The sequence below is a fragment of the Eleutherodactylus coqui genome, chromosome 9 (genome assembly GCF_035609145.1).
Source record: "Eleutherodactylus coqui strain aEleCoq1 chromosome 9, aEleCoq1.hap1, whole genome shotgun sequence".
Taxonomy (NCBI): domain Eukaryota; kingdom Metazoa; phylum Chordata; class Amphibia; order Anura; family Eleutherodactylidae; genus Eleutherodactylus; species Eleutherodactylus coqui.
The window spans coordinates 39,801,876-39,820,379 of NC_089845.1; the positions used below are offsets into that span (position 1 = coordinate 39,801,876).

General features: G+C 42.6%; 1 long non-coding RNA gene across 1 annotated transcript in view; it reads right to left on the minus strand.

The window, feature by feature from the left end:
- Nucleotides 1-10,205: 10,205 nt before the first annotated feature.
- Nucleotides 10,206-18,504, minus strand: part of LOC136579019 (uncharacterized) — a 41,479-nt gene continuing 33,180 nt past the window's right edge. The window contains exons 2-3 of the long non-coding RNA XR_010786699.1: nucleotides 11,519-11,574; nucleotides 10,206-10,725 (exon numbers count right to left, since the gene is read on the minus strand). This is a non-coding gene — a long non-coding RNA (uncharacterized lncRNA). The remainder of the gene's footprint in view (nucleotides 10,726-11,518; nucleotides 11,575-18,504) is intronic.

Sequence of the window (18,504 nt, forward strand, 5' to 3'; positions counted from 1 at the left end):
CATCAACTGTACAGGACTAACTACATGTTTCCTGCCCTATTCCTGCCTGTGATGGTAAGTCTGTGTATGTATATTTTTTTGCATGTTTTTTTCTGAAAACACTGTAATGTGATGCTGTCACTTGCAAGTGTGATGATGCAGCACAGAGATGGAATCTCACAGGTAACATGGGGATGGAGGTGAAGGAGGCATAAATGTGTTTTGTGCGCTTCTGGTGTTTAAGATGGTGAGGATATTCCTGCCCAGTTACTGCTTCATGGCTACATCACATTGGAAGTGAGATGGCTACGCTTACTGCCTACATGATTGAGAGCACTGGGACCCTTCTGTGCACACAGTGACCCACTACCTGAGAGGTCTCACAGACTCTGTGCTGCACCACCCTCCTGGATACCTCCAAGAGCAGAGATAAGGTGCTGGCAATAAAAGTTCTAATTTCCTGGCAAAGTGCATTTGCCTATTATGTGGCCTCAACCGATCTGCCCTATCCTGAACCCATTGCTGGCGCTCTACCTGGCCGCTGGCCAAGCTCAGTACTGTCTGTGGATATGTCCAAAATAGGAGGTGAGCTAACATCCTGAGTGCTGTCCTTGTTATCACACCCTCCCTGCCGGAGCATCACTCTATCCTCTTTTACTTGGTGTCAACTAAATGGGATGGACCATGACAGGAGAGGTTGCCATTGAACCAGCTTTGGGAGAAGCCGTGGCAGCTGAGGAGCACACGTGTTCAGCCCCTGAATCAGTGTTGCAACAAGTTCCTAATACTTACACTGCAGGGGAAGCATAAGGGCTAACGCACATGTCCGGATTTCTGTCGTGTTTTACGCTGCGGTAATCCGCGGCGTTACCCTGGAGTTATTAGGTTCTATTGAACCTAATAGCTCAATGTCCACGATGTAGAATTCCGCAGCATGAAACAAACCACAGCATGTTCTAATTGCTGTAGGAATACTCGCGGACGGTTTCCATTGTAGCACAGCGGAAGTAACGCGTGAAAACGCGTCCCCACTCACCCCTGGGCGCGTTATCTAACACTGCCCGTGCGTCATGCGCTGTACTGCGCATGCGCATCGGCTCGAGGGACGGGAACAGTGTGGCAGATCCGGGAGGTGAGTATGAGGGTTTTGGGTGGCGCCATGGCGGACTCTGCTGCGATATTCCGCAAGCGGAATCCGCCATGGCCGTGGGCATAGGGCCTTCTTGACGGATCCATACTCACAGCGGATCAAAGGCAATGCCTATGAAAGGAAGCGTCTTCAGGGATTTATGGCAGAACAACGTGACCCTCCGCAGTTATGTTATATTTACTAACCATATACAAATGCAAGGCTCCTAGCAGAGTTGTAACTTAAAGCTCCTGGGCCCCAATTCAAAACCTGCAACAGGGCCCTCGACTATAATGCTTTATTCATAGTACTGGGCTCCCTATATGGAGAAGAAAGCCCTTATGGGCCCCCTAAGTCTCCTGGGCCCGGGTGCAACCGCATCTCCTATAGTTACGCCAGTGGCTCCTAGAGCAAATTTAATCAAAATATGGGAGCCCATCTGCCATGCAAAGATGACTTTTATTCAGATGAACACCTACTCTGACAGACTCACTTCTCTTTGGGCCTAATACTCCAAATAGAGAAAATGTAGAATCCTGTTATATACTCCAATTAACCCCCTACTAATTACCCTGAGCTCTATTTGTTCAGCAGGAAAAGCATGTTACTGTTTGGGATAGCTGTAGTTTTGGTTCGGTCATGGCTTTAAGACCAAAACCTTGACTGTAATCATGATAGAACTAGAGCTACAGCCAATTAAAGTGAGAGTAGAAAAGCGAATTCACAGCTCAGAAGAGCTTGGGAAAGAGAAGAAAATGGAGGCAGAACAAGGGGGGGGGGCACTTGTTGGGTGAAGTAAATCCAAGATAAGTTGGAGGAACTGACTGCACACAATAGTTGTTGCTCTCACTTGGTAACATTGTACAACAACATAAGACTGTTTCAAATCACGGATGTGATATGCACAGCAAGAACCACCAATTCATGGCCTCTTTCAGATCAGTTTTGAAGCTGAATGTCTGGCTGTGCCAGACAAAAAACATTGCATGCAGCGTTTCTCTATCCAGCTATGGATCCCAAACCTGCGCACAAAGTGCACAAAAATGTTATCAGTTGTGTCCAACTCAGGAATAAAAAACTGACAACCAATATTTGTGCTCCCAGCCTTATATAGGACTCAAAGCAGATCATATGCAGTCCCCACTGATAAGCTTTAGACATCGTGGGCAATGTGACCTGCTTTTGGGGAACCATATAAGAAAGAACCAAGATGGCAGACAACTAGAGATGAGCGAGCGTACACGCTAAGGCAAACTACTCGAGCGAGTAGGGTCTTATGCGAGTAGGGCCTGCCCGCTCGTCTCTAAAGATTCGGGTGCCAGCGGGGAGAGCGGTGAGTTGCGGGAGTGAGCAGGGAGGAGCGGGGGGGAGAGAGTGAGAGAGAGATCTCCCCCCCCCCCCCCCTGTTTCTCCCCGCCCCCCGCCGGCACCCGAATCTTTAGAGATGAGCGGGCAGGTACTCACATAAGGCACTACTCGCTCGAGTAGTTTGCCTTAGCGAGTACGCTCGCTCATCTCTACAGACAACCTATAATTGGCACATTAGCAAAAACAGATATACACAATGCATACGCAAGAACCTCTCTACAACTCTTCAGTGATAACCTATACTGCACTGTATAGGAAAAAACAATTGCTGGAGTGCTTAGTTAAAATTGGATTCTTTTGTTTCAAATTCCGCAGGATAATAACTAAATAGTAGAGAATACACAGGCTCCATTGATATAAATTACGCATGAGAGCAGCAGCCCTGGCCCCACTAGACTCAGATGTTGGAACTGCATTTTCTTTATGCTTTATTATATACATGGCTATTTCATATATTTTCTCCATTTTGCACAGTTTAGGTTTCATTATCGCTACATAAAAATATAAAGGATTGCCTGGAAAACCAGCAGGGGTATGGCATCTGGAAAAAAAAAGCCGACCTCTATTTCAGACTACCCTTATTAAACCTTCATTTCAAAAATGCATTTATTACTCATCATTATTCACTTGGAGAAAGTAAAAATGCATAGCTTATTCGTGTTGTATGAAAAATGTTATTTTAGAAGGTGCTAAAAAGCTGGTTTTAAGCTTTAAAACCTGACAAGCATGATATCCATAGCAAAGTTGAGCCCACTGTGTTTTTGGGTGAGCCAAATACATTACAGACAGGCTGGTGATATATAACAGGTCACTTCGGGGTTTCCATGACAATGCTGTGCTGTTCTAAGTAACACATTTACTGGATATCAATTTCTACTTCAGACTATTTTTCATTAGTATGCATGTTATATTTCATTAGAAAGTAGCATGCCACACTGAGGAACATTAACTTAAAGACACTCGTGCAGTAAGATTCGTACTTTGTCTCCATGGTGACCCTGTATATTTTGGCAAAGTTCAGTATTCTAACAAGTAGCAAAAATAGTAATACGACCTCCCCAAACCATGGCTACATTGAAACGTTTAATATTGCAAATCCAAACAGTGAAGTGTGCCCAGGAATATTGGAGGGCATTAGAAGTTAGAAAATACTTGTGGTGTCATACCTCAGAGAGATACAAAGTATGTCACAGAAAAAAGATACATTAAAGCCTGAACTATATGTCAAACATACTAGCAAAGGTAAAATAAAGAAGAAACCACTGTGGTTTACTAGAGAAGTAAGGCTGGTTTCACATCTGCGTCAGAACCTCAGATCGTAGGTTCCGTCGCAGATCCGGCTCAAACTAGTGGAAGACAAAGTGTTGCAGATTTCAATGAGAGCCATGCTTGCAGCTACAAGTGCGGGCCACTATACAGAGGTCAGAGCAGAAACTTCCGCTGTGTTATTGCGGCGCTGTCAGCAGGCGCACCATCAGCTGATCGGTTGGGTCCTGAGTGACAGACCCCAGCTGATTAACTCCTTAGGATAGGTCATCAATAGTATTCTCCCAGGAAAAGCCCTTTAATTTGTATAGCCTGGAGGAAAGAAAGGAAAGAGGAGGCATGTTTGAAAACTTTATATATGTTAAAGGGATTATATCACCTATAATATTTACTAACTAAATCTGATAGTGAAGCATATTCCCTTTTTCTATTGTGGTTATTTTCTGATGGTAATCTTTTTTATTCTGTTGTTTATGTGTGACTATGGGATGGTCATCTTTCCTCAGCTATGTTTAATAGCATTTAGAGAGATGATTTACAGCAGCTTCATGGGCCATTCCAAAAATGGACAGAAGGGGACGCATGGACTTGTATGGGAGACTGTTCTAGACATGCTCCGTGACTTTTGCAGATGTCATTTTGCAGAGAGGGAGTAGGTAGTCACAGCTGATTGCCTATTGTAAATGGTGGATCCTGTGATATCTACATATAGGTGTTACTTTTCAGAGTATTCCTGCCTGTGATGCTAGTGAGATGACTGCTGCTGCCAGTGGCCATATCTACCTATATACAAGAGAATTTACAAACGCTGGCGTAACTATAGTGGATGCAGTTGCACCCGGGCCCAGGAGCCTTGGGGGGCCCATTAGGCCTCTCTTTTCCATATAGGAAGCCAATCACTCTGAATAAAGCATCAGACTTGGGGGCCCTGCTACAGATTTTGCATTGGGGCCCAGGAGCTTCAACTTACGCCTCTGGGTACAAACACCACTTCTCAGCAGTCCAGCGCAGCTCACTTTGATGCAACCCACCGGGCTGAATGTATGCGACATCATTAATAACTTAGAAGCCTGCATGGTGCACTGCATGTATCAATGAAACTTAGCACCCTTTGTATGCCTTACCTATACGCAAAAATAATACTAAGCAGCCACTCCCCCCAATATGTGGTAGTCGCATGCTTGGGTGTTCACTAGTATCTTGCACTTGTACAATGCCCCTCCAAATAGCAAATTAAAAAATTCACTAAAAATTCTTAAAAAATGTGTTTAAATCAAAAATATGATTTACATAATAGATAATTTTTTGATGATACCTTCCCTTTAAATGTTACCTGTTATGTTGTACATGCAGTCCTATATGTAGCAGTATGTTATAGAGCAGGATGAGCTGAGCTGATAAATATATAGTTTTGTGGGAAAAGATTCAGTATAACCTGCATTTCATTCATTAAAATCCCTGCTCTATGCTCATGAGTCCAGTGGGCGGTCCTGTTGGGTGATGACTAGAGATGAGCGAGCGTACTCGGATAAGCACTACTCGCTCGAGTAATTGGCTTTATCCGAGTATCGCTGTGATCGGGTCTAAAGATTCGGGTGCCGCTGCGGCTGACAGGTGAGTCGCAGCGGGGAGCAGGGGAGAGCGGGCGGGAGAGAAGGAGAGAAAGATCTTACCTCCGTTCCTCCCCGCTCTCCCCTGCAGCTCCCCGCTCCGTGCCGGCACCCGAATCTTTAGACCCGAGCACAGCGATACTCGGATAAAGCCAATTACTCGAGCGAGTAGTGCTTATCCGAGTACGCTCGCTCATCTCTAGTGATGACCATTATCTCTGCATGCACCCTCATACAGGGAGGGTTATCAATCACTGGACTCCTAAGCATAGCAAGAACATGGATTTCAATCAATAAAATACCAGTTAGAACTAATCTTTTCCCACAAAACTATATATCAATCTGTTCAAATCATTCTCCTCTATAACATGATGTCTGCAGATCAGACACTGTCCTGCATGACAGACTTTCTTTAAATGGTCACTGAGCTTTCATCAAACTTTGTATAAATAATTAGTAGCAGCGGCTATAAGAAACTTTGCAATATATCATATTTGAGAAAATGCTTCTTTCTCCACTTACCAGGTTTCTTTCCACCTTCTTCCGCTTTCCAAAACTTTTCACTTACTAAAAAACTGCCAAAATATGGCTTGGCAGACAAGATTGAGAGTTAATGGTAAATTTTATAATGTATTCCAGCTACTGGAATTACTTTTACACAGCTCGGTACTTCTGTATATCGATTCCACGCTACTGCTGCTCTCTGTATATGAGAGATAGGGGAGCAGAATCTCCTCAACTTTTTGTGTGCATTGCATGGGAGACATCATAGCAGCTGTTCTCCAACCAGAAACTCAGGGAAAACTGAGAATTAGAGATGGAGCCTGCAAAGGGAAAAACTGCTAAAAAATACAAGTCCTATAATGTCCAAAAATCATGTTATTCCTCACGTACACACACGGCAGCTTATTCAGCAAAGTCACCTGAAAGGTTAGGCATGTTTTAAAGGGAACTTGAAAGCAGTTTTTTCATATGAACTAATAACAGCCTAATAAGTATGAAGCTTCTCTCTTTCCAATACTGTATGTGTTACGACAGAAGCCAAAAGCATACCTGAGATTTGGAATGTTGAAAATCTCACGTGCGACATGTAAATGATGCAGAGCGGTTTGGTGGCTGGGCCTGATCGTCTCCTAAAAAAAGCAATAAAAGTGATCAGAAAAGCTGTACGTACCACAAAATGGTATCGATCAAAACTACAGCACATCACGTATAAAACACGACCTCATAGAGCTCCATTCATAAAAAAATTAAAAGGTTTAGGGCTTCATGTGGTGCAGAGTGTTAAAGCAGCAGTATGCAGTCCTAAGCTCTCGCTCACAACCTGAAGGTTGCAAGATCAATTCCCGCATGGTTCTGGTAGCCGGCTCAAGGTTTAGTCCGCCTTCCATCCTTCCGATGTCAGTAAAATAAGTACACAGCTTGCTTGGAGTAATAAATAAATTACCTGAAAGCGCTGCAAAATAAATTGGCACTATACAAATATCAAGTTCCTCCCTCTGAATTAAACTATGTAAAAAGAAAGATACAAAAAAGGATTTTATTGTGCAAAATTAGAAAAACCTAAACAAAATAAATAAATTTGCTATTGTCATAATCATACCAGCCTGCAGGAAAAATGTATCATGTCATTTATGCTGCATGATTAATCCTGTAAAATAAAAAAAATGGCAAAATTGATGTTTTTCTACCTGCCCTAAAAAAAAAAGCGTATAAAGGTTTTACAATACTTACATGTACCCACGAATGGTACCAATAAAGAAAACGACAGTTTACCCCACAAAAAACAATCCCTCGTATGGCCATGTCGATGGAAAAATTAAAAAGTTATGGCTTTTGAAAAGGGGAGATGAAAATTCCCCAAAAATCGTTGCATCCTTAGGGCTAATTCTGATGTGCATATATCGGCAAGGTTTTCACGCCCGTCCGATATACACTGTCTCTCTATGCAGGGGGAGGAGGCAGCCGGAAGCAGTGCACTGAGCTCCCACCTCTCTGCCCCTCGCCACTATTTGAAATGGGAGGGGGCGGAATTTAGCTCCGCCCCCACCCCTCACATAGCAAACAGTGGCAAGGGGCAGAGAGGGGGCAGGAGCTCAGTTCACTGCTCCCAGCCCGGCATGCCTCCTCCCCCTGCAGAGAGGGACAGCGTATATCGGCCAGGCGTGAAAACCCGGCCAATATACGCATGTCGGAATAAGCCCTTATGTCCAAAATAGGCCAAGTCCTTAAAGGGGTTGTCCCGCGCCGAAACGGGTTTTTTTTTTTTTTCAACCCCCCCCCCCCCGGTCGGCGCGAGACAACCCCGATGCAGGGAGGTAAAGGAAGTTTACCGGAGCGCTTACCTTAATCCCCGCGCTCCGGTGACTTCAATACTTACCGCTGAAGATGGCCGCCGGGATCCTCTGTCTTCGTGGACCGCAGCTCTTCTGTGCGGTCCATTGCCGATTCCAGCCTCCTGATTGGCTGGAATCGGCACGTGACGGGGCGGAGCTACACAGAGCCTGCATTCTGCACGAGCGGCTCCATAGAAGATTGCAGAAGACCCGGACTGCGCAAGCGCGGCTAATTTGGCCATCGGAGGGCGAAAATTAGTCGGCACCATGGAGACGAGGACGCCAGCAACGGAGCAGGTAAGTATAAAACTTTTTATAACTTCTGTATGGCTCATAATTAATGCACAATGTACATTACAAAGTGCATTAATATGGCCATACAGAAGTGTATAGACCCACTTGCTGCCGCGGGACAACCCCTTTAAGGGGTTAATAACTGAAGCAGTGCAGAATTTCCCTATGCAGAAACTATCTCTGTTTGAATGCATTGAAACAGAGGATTATGTTAAAAATGGCCTACTACATGAGTACGCGTGCCCTTAATGTGCTGAGAATGCAAAAATGTTTCAGTAAGATGCAGCTAGTAAATGATGTATAAAGAATAATGTGATGCAGCGTTGAATATATTGGTTTAGTATTCCAACAATAACACTGCTATATTTTCATATTTATGATTACATAAGAGATCGGTTTCTGGCACACATATGTATCACACTCCTCTGTAATCAAAAAGTTATAACCCAGGTCCTTCCTTGCTTGTAGCTAGAAATATGTTCTGGCACAACTGAGACTCAGTACATCACAGAACAAGTGAAATCCATGTAGCCTTAGTATTAAACATTGTGTACCATTATGGTAATGTAACAAAGTTATATTTTTCATATAATATACTGAGTGTGCCATTAAAATACACTGATTCATCACAAGTTACTGTCATTCTTTACTTCCTCCAACACTACGCTCATGGAAAGAATAATTACATGTTATTTGCTACAAATTCAGATTTTTCCCTTAGGTGAAGGGGTGTGATGCAATAAGTGATTAAATAACAATCACCTTCAATCTTTTATCTGACAATACGGTATATTTGCAGCTATTATATATCCATGCAATGCAGTGGTGCCAGACTAATTTTCACCAAGGGCCACATAAGAATTAAAGTTGCCTTCAAAGGGCTGTTTGTAATTGTAAGACTGTATAAATGTAACTACTGCTTATAACCTGAGACACCATATGGGTACTCTTGTATCTTGACGCCACCAGAAGTGGTGGGTGTAGTCAAGTGTGAGGCTGTTTGACAGCCAGGTGACACCCCCTGTGCCTGATTGGCTGCAAATGTCCTGATTGCCTGAGGAGTTTGTGCTGGGATCGTGGGTTAGAGTTAGGGGTAGTTTAACAGTTAGGCTTACATTATTATCTGTAAATGCTTCAATGTTAATGCGGGAGGCATTTACAGCAAATAATGTATGCCTAACTGTTAAACTACCCCTAACCCTAACTCTTCATCCCAGCAGAAAATGCTTCCACGCTCCTGGCAACATAACCGCTGGTGCAGGAGCAGTGTGGAGGTATGCGCCAGAGCTCAGAATCCAAGATGGCACCTGCTTCCCATGCTGGCGCTGACCCTTCTGCCAAGCATTGGCTGCATCCTCCGGGCAAAATGGAGAGACAGTCCTTTTATGTCCAGACTTCTTGGGTCATATACTCTAAATTGTTCCCAGACACGATATTTTAGTGGCTGATATTATGGAAGATCAGTTGGTAGATTTGGATGACTCTATCAGAAGGATATACTGTACAGTAGCATGATATGATCAGATGCAGCAGGCAACGCCAGAAAAGTTCATTTCGCAAGATCCAATTGGTCATTGATTGGCCAATCTTACATATTTTGGTTGGCTGACAATTAGTTGAAAGAATCCCAACCTACTTACTATCTGCTCAAAGCAACATAGTTAATTAATGCCTGATGACTGGGGAACAAGATAAAAATCAGATATCTTGCACATTTTGTATCTCAGTTCTATCATAACATAAGCCTTTATACATTTATTTATTTTAAACTACAAAGAGATTGCAGTACTATAATATAAAAAAAACACTTTATTCTAATAGCAAGTAAGATTAGTTTGTAATGCCTAAAAGTCCTAAATGCTGCAGTATGTATACTTTCGCAAACAAAGTTTTAGTCGCCAAATACATCTAGGACAAAACAAGTTTGGGAATTGTATTGATTAAAAGGATGCTAATTTGAAGAGCACAGATACAGTATATAGGAAGGAGGTTCATGGTTGTTGTTTTGGGGTAATGTGTATGTTTTTGCATCTAACACACAGAGAGGGCCACGGCATCACAGGACAGAGATCCAGGACTTCTTTTAGGTTGCTTTTATTACACAGGGTCCATTACAATAAAGTGAAAATGCAATGTTTCAGTACAAAAACTGCCTATTTCAAGCTAAACCTGTTACAAAAAGTGAACATATAAATATCCCTCCCTCGGGAGGTGGACAAGCTGGGCATTAACACCTGCTGAATATACAAACCTATTCCCTTCACATATACAAACAAATATTATACTAGTTCAATAGCTCAAAAGCATGTGTGCATGCTGCTCACGGTTCACCCTTCATCTCCATGTGACCCCATTAAATGTTCCTCAATACTACATGTCATTTGTAAAAGTTCTCTGCAGATATGCCCAACTTCATTAACTTATGGGGCTCTACAAGAAGAGCCTCTGTGTGCCATCCAGTCAGTGTATAGTGGTGTGACGTCTCGTAAATACCACCATACTATGCCATTCATAAAGCCCAGGGCCATGGCCGAAACCGTCTGAGGCATGCACACTTGGTCAAAATCCATACTTAGACTCTAGGAGTGTCAACTATAACAGTTCATGCTGTCTGGATGGTAAATGCAATAAATAACATAGTAGTGCAGCCAGAAGTGAGAAGAGCACAGTCCAATCCACACTTCATCCTTGGGAATGGAGTCTTACTGCCAACACAGGCACGTCATACCCAATAATCCAGTTCCTAAAAAATAGATAAAAGATGACAAGTTATTAAAACCATAGAAATGCCAGTCCATCAAAGATCATACAAAAAGGTACTCTACTAACTCAGATCAGGGTAACAAAATCTCCCCAAAAATTATGAAAAAAAAAAAATGTAAAAAGCAATAAACAAAAAAATAAACAGGTATTCAGGGCCAAATGAAGGTTACATAAGTGGTTTCAAATTAAAATCCACATTCATCCTTTTGGGGCTTAAAGTGTCATGTTCATGTATCCACCTGAGTTCCGTTTGTTTCGGAAGTCTTTCTCTATCTGCCCCATGCCTGAGAGGAGGAACACGGTCAGTGATGTGAAATGTAAGTTGACCGACATTAAGTTCTGCCTACAAGAAATGTTTTGGGAACAGTAATTCCACTTTTGCAGTCCTAATAGAAGATTCATGACCATTGAGCCTGAGCCTGCATTCACCTGTGGTCTCTCCAACACATAATATTCCACAAGGGCACTGTAAAAGATAAATGATAAAATCGGATCTGCACATGAATCATTCTTTAATAATATATCTTCCAACCGAAGAAGGGTGAGAAAAAGCATTACTCTTTAAGATACTATTGCAACGGCTGCATTCTAGGCAAGGAAAGTCACCCCACATTGGCCGAGTTAAAAATGTCTGCTTACTCTGTGCCAATCTACCACCAACATTAGATTTCATCAATCTTTCAGGTTCCTGCTCCTTCTAAGGTAATGATCTTATCATCAGTCTAGGATGCAAACTCTTAAAGGACAAAAAACTATGACCATCAGTGTCCTACCTGTATGGATCTGTCAGTAATTTGTCATCTTCTTGATAGAGCAGTGTGTGGAGAAACTGAAACAATGATTTAGAATAAACCATAGTAAATTTCAATTCAGGGTAAATATTATTCAATTAATCAAGATACAACTCCAATGTGGGCATATTACCCCTCCAAATTACAAATGTGCCATCCATATAATGCATCCAGGTAAACACAAACCTATACACCTGGGAGCTATGATAAAATCAATCCTCAACGTCTGCCATATAAGTATTGGTATGTATTGGGGCCACATTTGACCCCATCATAGTACTACAATTGTGTATGTACATGTCATCCCCAAAAGCAAAATAATTGCATCTGAGTATAACATCCAATAACTCAATGATGACATTTTTATTTCCTTCTAATCTATTTCTAACTACCTGTAGCCCCTTATCATGCTGTATTGAGGTATTAAGACTATACGATATGCTATTGGGGTCCAAATTCAATTAGAGGAAAGCTAAGCTCAGGAGACTAACATTAAATCACACAGCATGGGAAAGTACATCCAAAGTAATCTATTTATTGAGTGACAGGCAACAGTTTATATAGAGTCACTTGTTCAATTACAATAATTCAAATCTATTATAATTCATTTTTTACCATTGGTCAAAGAAACAAAGTATAAATATACAAGATAAGGAATTTAACATCTAAAATGCAAACCAAACACACAAAGGCGCAGAGTTGACCATACATGATTAACTTCTTGAAACAGCAAATCTAAACAATAAGTTGTTTAGAGAGAATGTTTAGGAATATATGTGAACAGCTAGGAACATGTCAGTTTGACCTGCCGGCCAGTCTAAATGCCACGGTAGCTATCTTCTAGAACAAAAGCCTTAGTGATTCACTCAAGGCTTATTAAATAACCATTTAATATCCATAAATCCTACAGAAAGAGCAATGATTTGCCTCTGAAGAGCATCGTTAATAATATCGCCATAGTTTGAAACTTGGGATCATAATCAATCAATTGCCTGTATACCTCAGATGAATACTGAGAGGTGTCCATCACCATGATGGCTCCACCTTTATCTGCCACTTTTATTGTAATCTCAGTATTCTGTTGCAATGTCTGCAATACATGCCGTTCCTTTCTAGACAGATCACACCAGACTATTTGTTGCTTACATACATCTGACCGCAAATCTTCAATGCATTTATCCACCACCTTCATGTACATTTCAAAAGCATGGTTATATTTGGTGGTTGGTGGTGCCTTTTACAGAACAATCCCACACCATTCAAACATAACATATCCTTGGCAGATGGGCTCTCACACTTTGATTAAAATATGTGCTAAGAACTCCAATTTCTTACATAGTACATTTAGCAGTATTGCAGTTCATTTTCATGTATTAATTGTCGGCATATTTCATGGTGCTATTTGAGTGCTGTTACCTCCTTTTATCTGTACTTCAACTTCTTGCTAATACATTTTTGATAGGTTTGCAAGAAGTAGGTGTAGAGAGTATGACTGTAAGATCAGACAGATGCAGTATTTATTTGCTACAATGAAGATGCACAGATATGCAAAGGAGCTATACACACTAATCCCTTAAGGTGACCCTCCGATCCTGGAGAAGCAAAGATGGCCAAATCACTTCTTTGACTACTTAAAGCACACTATGTACAGTATGCATCAGCAGCAGTGTGCATAAGGCAATCAAATAAGCTGGTGCAGCCATCTTATTTTTCTAGGCCTGGAGGGTTGCTTTAATGACCAAATAAGTGTTTGGTGCTAAATGACCAGTTTTTTAGCTATTTTGCTCATGGGGAGGTTTAAAGCAGTTGTACCACAATTACAGGTTATTCCCTATCCACAGGACAAGGGATAACATGCTGATTGGAAAGGGTCTCACAGCTAAAACTTCCGCCAATCCAGAGAATGGGGGTCCTGTGTCCTCCGTACTCCTCACTATGGGAGTAATGCACAACCACATTGAACAGGAGACTAAATGGAGTGCTGGTCGTGCAAGTGCACTAACACTCCATTCACTTTCAATGGGACTTTGGAGATACCCGAGCTGCACCCGCTTGGGTATTTCTGTTAGCTCTATTGAAATGAATGAAGCGCAGACCGAGCATGCTCTGCCAGCACTCCATTCACAGTGACATCCGTGTAGGGGGAGAAAAGACCCCTGCAGTGACAGATATTGCAGAACACGGAAGTAAAACACCTACTGATCAGCAAGTTATCTTTAATGCTTGTAATTGTGGTACAACCACTTTAACAGCTCTACCCTTTAGGCCACCTGCAGACGGCCGGGTCGGATCCCGCTACGAGAATTCTCGCAGCGGGACCCGACCCAAGCCCCTGCAGGGACCAGTGTGGCGCTCACCTCTCCAGCGGCTCCGGCTCTTTGATGTGCAGAGTGGAGCCGGCGGTCAGGGAGTGACAGAAATAGCACATGCCGCGATTTGTTTTCCGTGTGTGACTTCATGCGCACAAATTGTGTCCGTCTGCCTTGGATTGTGTTTTTTAATGCAATCTAATGGCAGCTTCCACGGGCGGAAATTCTGCGGGAAATCCCGCCACAGAATTTCCCCCGTGTGAAGGGGGCCTAATATTTCTTAAACTAGCAAGTTATTTTTTCGAACATTATTTGCACAACATTTGTGGCTGTTTTTTGATCTAATTTTTTCTATTTAAGAAATATAGTTTTATTAGGGGTAGTGTGCATAAAAAGAAAAAAATGTATTTTTTAAATTCTGGATGTGCTATTTTACACTGAAATTATTAATTAGTAGGATCTCAGGATAGGTTATAAATAAAATCAATGAGAGTTGTGCCTTCAATTACCAGCGCCGGCTACTACACAGGAGTCAGAGCACTCGAATACCTGATTGGTTGGGTTCTCGAATGGTGGACCCCAGCTGATCAATTTATTAATGACGTATCCTAACAAATGCTCATAAATAAAAATTACCTGAAAAACACCTTTAACACAATAAAAACTGGCTGTGAAAATATACATAGCCTCTAGAGACCTATTTAGACGGGACGAATGTCCGGTGAACGATGCCCGACACTCGTCCCAGCATACACTCGCTCCCGGACTGTTGCACGGGAGCTAGTATCGCTGGCTCACTCAAAGAGCAGCCAGCAGGGGGTGGGGAGGCTGCAGGTGATTTAACTCCAAGCTCTCCCCTGCCCCTCTCCATTGACTTAACATAGCAGCCGTTCAACACTGAATGGCTGCTGTTTACACTGAAAGATAATTGTTCAGCTTATCGTCTATTGTTTATGCAGCATAAATGATGGACGATGAGCTGAACGATGATCGTTCAGTGTAAATAGCAGCCGTTCAGTATTGAACAGCCCCTATGTTCAGTCAATGGAGATGGGCAGGGGAGAGTGAGGAGAGAAATCTCCTCCAGACTCCCTGCTGTGAGCCAGTGCTACTAGCTCCCGGTCAGCAGCACGGGAGCGACTATGTGCGGGGACAAGTGTCGGTCATCATTTGCCCGACATTCATCCCGTTTGAATGGGCCTTTAGAGTTTCTGGATAAAAGAAAACTAGTTAATAATGGTAACTAAGTAGTTAAAGTATACATAACTTTACAGATGACCTTTCAGAATAAGCTGGCATGTGTGTAAATGAGGAATAACACTATTTCTAGATATGTGACTTACATCCTGCACTTTCCCCATTTACCCCTTTCGGCCTGTATCTGTGATTCTCAATTCTTACAGAACTGGTGGAAAAAGCTTGCCTGCTGTGCTGTGCTCCATTAACTTTGTACAAAGAACGGCAAATTCTACTCTCTAATTGTCTGTAACACACACATATCTTGAGATAGGACAGTGTACAGAAGGCATAACCATTATAGGAGCAATACTATACAATAATCTTTACCTTTTATAAGTATTACTCTTGAAAATATTTAGTCTGCTATACACAAAAGTATTTTACATCCTATATACTCGTATACCTATGTAATAAGTACCAAAATATACACTCTTTGCTTAAAAAATTCCCACCCTTAGAAAAAGTGGTTTTGCTGCAAAACTCGGCTTGCAGTTACATCTCAGGCAGATATGCAAATTTATTAGAGTTGCGGTGTGATAAGATGAACAGTCTTGCCATTTGAGACCCTAAAACTGGTTCCCCCCTTCGCCTATAAAAATGCTCTCAGAGGCTCCTTGTGTCTAGTGACCTCTTCTTCCGCTTGTGTAGAGCTTGTTGACCACTAGACACCTCTACGACGCAGAGAAGAGATTTCACCCCGTTACCAGAGTCTGAGAGGGGCACATTATTGTTTGGATGTGAGAAGCTGGATGGTCATATTGAAGAATTGTCCCCCACCTGAGCAGCTCTGACCAGACTCTTAGCTAGTATTGCGACCAGTGGATGTGTTAGGGCACACACAAGGTGAACGGGCTCAGGACGCCCTCAAAAAACCACCAGCAGAGAGGATCATCTAATCATCCGACAAGCACAAGCAGCTCTAACTGTTTAGTTGTCCTCTTTCCAAAGACAGATGACACCATCATTGCAGGCCCATGTGTCTGTCAGAACCGTTTCCAGGCACTTGGCTCAAGGACATTTGGTCTCACGTCGACCATTACCTGTTCTGCCTTTGAAAGAGAAATAGACTGGGTAGATGTAGAATTCATAGCATAGTAACAAGATAGAGACCACTTCTATCTTCTGCCTCTTAAAACATCTAGATAAATCCTTAAGGCGTTTCAGATGACATTCTAAAGACATCTGCCACAGTGAAATGTTTTGGACAACATAGGACTAGAGATGAGCGAGCACCAAAATGCTCGGGTGCTCGTTACTCAGGACGAACTTTTCGTGATGCTCGAGGGTTCGTTTCGAGTAACGAACCCCATTGAAGTCAATGGGCGACCCGAGCATTTTTGTATATCGCCGATGCTCGCTAAGGTTTTCATTTGTGAAAATCAGGGCAATTCAAGAAAGTGATGGGAACGACACAGAAACGGATAGGGCAGGCGAGGGGCTACATGTTGGGCTGCATCTCAAGTTCACAGGTCCCACTATTAAGCCACAATAGCGGCAAGAGTGGGCCCCCCCCCCCCCCCCACTGTCAGCATAAAGATCATTCTCCTCTGCCATAGCTGTAACAGCTGTGGCAGAGAAGAACGATGTTGGCCCATTGAATTTAATGGAGTCGGCAATACAGCAGGTTCCACTGAAAGCAATGGGCTGCCGGTGATCGCAGGAGGAATTGTCGGGAAGGGCTTAAATATATAAGCCCTTCCCTGCAATTCATCCAGAAATGTGTTACAATAAAAATATATACCGTATATACCGGCGTATAAGGCGACGGGGCGTATAAGACGACCCCCCAACTGTCACCTTATACGCCGGGAATACAGCGGAGCAAAGAATAAAAATCATTACTCACTTCTTCTGGCATTCTGCGGCGCTGCTGCAGGCTGTCGCTCCCTCCTGGTCCCCGGCAGAGCATTGCTTTCTGGACACAGGGCTTGAAATCCCCGCCTCCAGAAAACACACGTGCCTTCAGCCAATCACAACCAATGACAATGATGAGGGCTTATATTACTTATAGTTGATCTTCTCTGCTGACCCTTCATTGGAGCCAAGATACACACTATACACTGCACTGTGATTGGCTAGTGCTGATCACGCGAGCAGTGCTGGCCAATTAGAAAGCAGGTATAATGTATTGGTAGTCTAAAGCTTCCAGTGCACCAAGGATGAGTAGGTAGTGTAAGGATTGTGTCAAAGATGTCCAAAAATGGGACCTAGTACCAGAAAAACGGAAGGGATGGCAGTGAATATCAACTACAGGTAATATACTCTCCCCAGTCCTAGGACAACCGGACAGTTGTTTAAGTTTTTTGGGGGGCAGTTACAAATCACATGAGTGATATGTAGGTTTTCTAACTGTCTTGTGTGCTTACTTATAGTTGCCTGATATATTTTTTTACAGATTTGAAAGCTTTGAGTGTGGCAAATATACTGTAACAGAGGACATCCGAAAGTGAAATACTTTTGCACAGCACTGTATATAATTTATGAAATCATTCATCAGCTACCAGCAGATAGCTGGATTTATGTTTTGTGTCGAATTACCAGAACTGTTATATTTCAAGTCCATAACAGGCAATGATGTCTTCTAGCTTACTTGATTTATTATAACTATAGTATCCTATAAATCTACTTAAAAGATGCTGATATGTTCCGCGAGACGGCTGGTGCAGGATACCTGTAGTTTTACTCTGTTCTGGTCAATATTGTATTAAATGGTTGGGTAAACATTGGCGTCTCTCTCATACCATTAGTGAAACAACTAGCAGAAAATTCACTGTCGTCTGTGGGGTCTGTCACAGTGTATGAGAACTGGCACAGATCAGACTGTGGCTTTCTGTCAGAGCTCAAGATTGATTACCCTGACTATGGATCCAACTTTCTGTTCATGTCTCACCATAATGGTCACAGGAATAGAATTTCTGTCTGGGTTCAGTAAATTGTCCAATGGCGTTCATTGCTCCAGTGTCGTGGGTGCTAATCTTGCTGTGAACTAGAGTGATAATTTGTTTTAAAGAAACCCAGAACTCCATGAATCACCTCAGTACAAATCTGCTATTCTTTAATAGGGGAAATATGCTTTTTTTCTGTCTGGTGGTAAGAGAAGTTCAAAATAGCTCATGCTCCTGTGCCAAATATCTCAAATACTAAGACAGCAACAAAACTTTCCATTTTTTTTAACTCTTCTCAGCTTATTAGAACTGCAAAAACCTCAATAACTTTTGCACATAGGCTTATATTCTGAAAACCTAAACTATTTTATTAGACATTTTTATTACAGATAGAAGGTTTATTATTAGAGATGAGCGAGCGTACTCGGATAGGCACTACTCGCTCGAGTAATTTGCTTTATCCGAGTATCGCTGTGCTCGTCCCTGAAGATTCGGGTGCCGGCACGGAGCGGGGAGCTGCAGGGGAGAGCGGGGA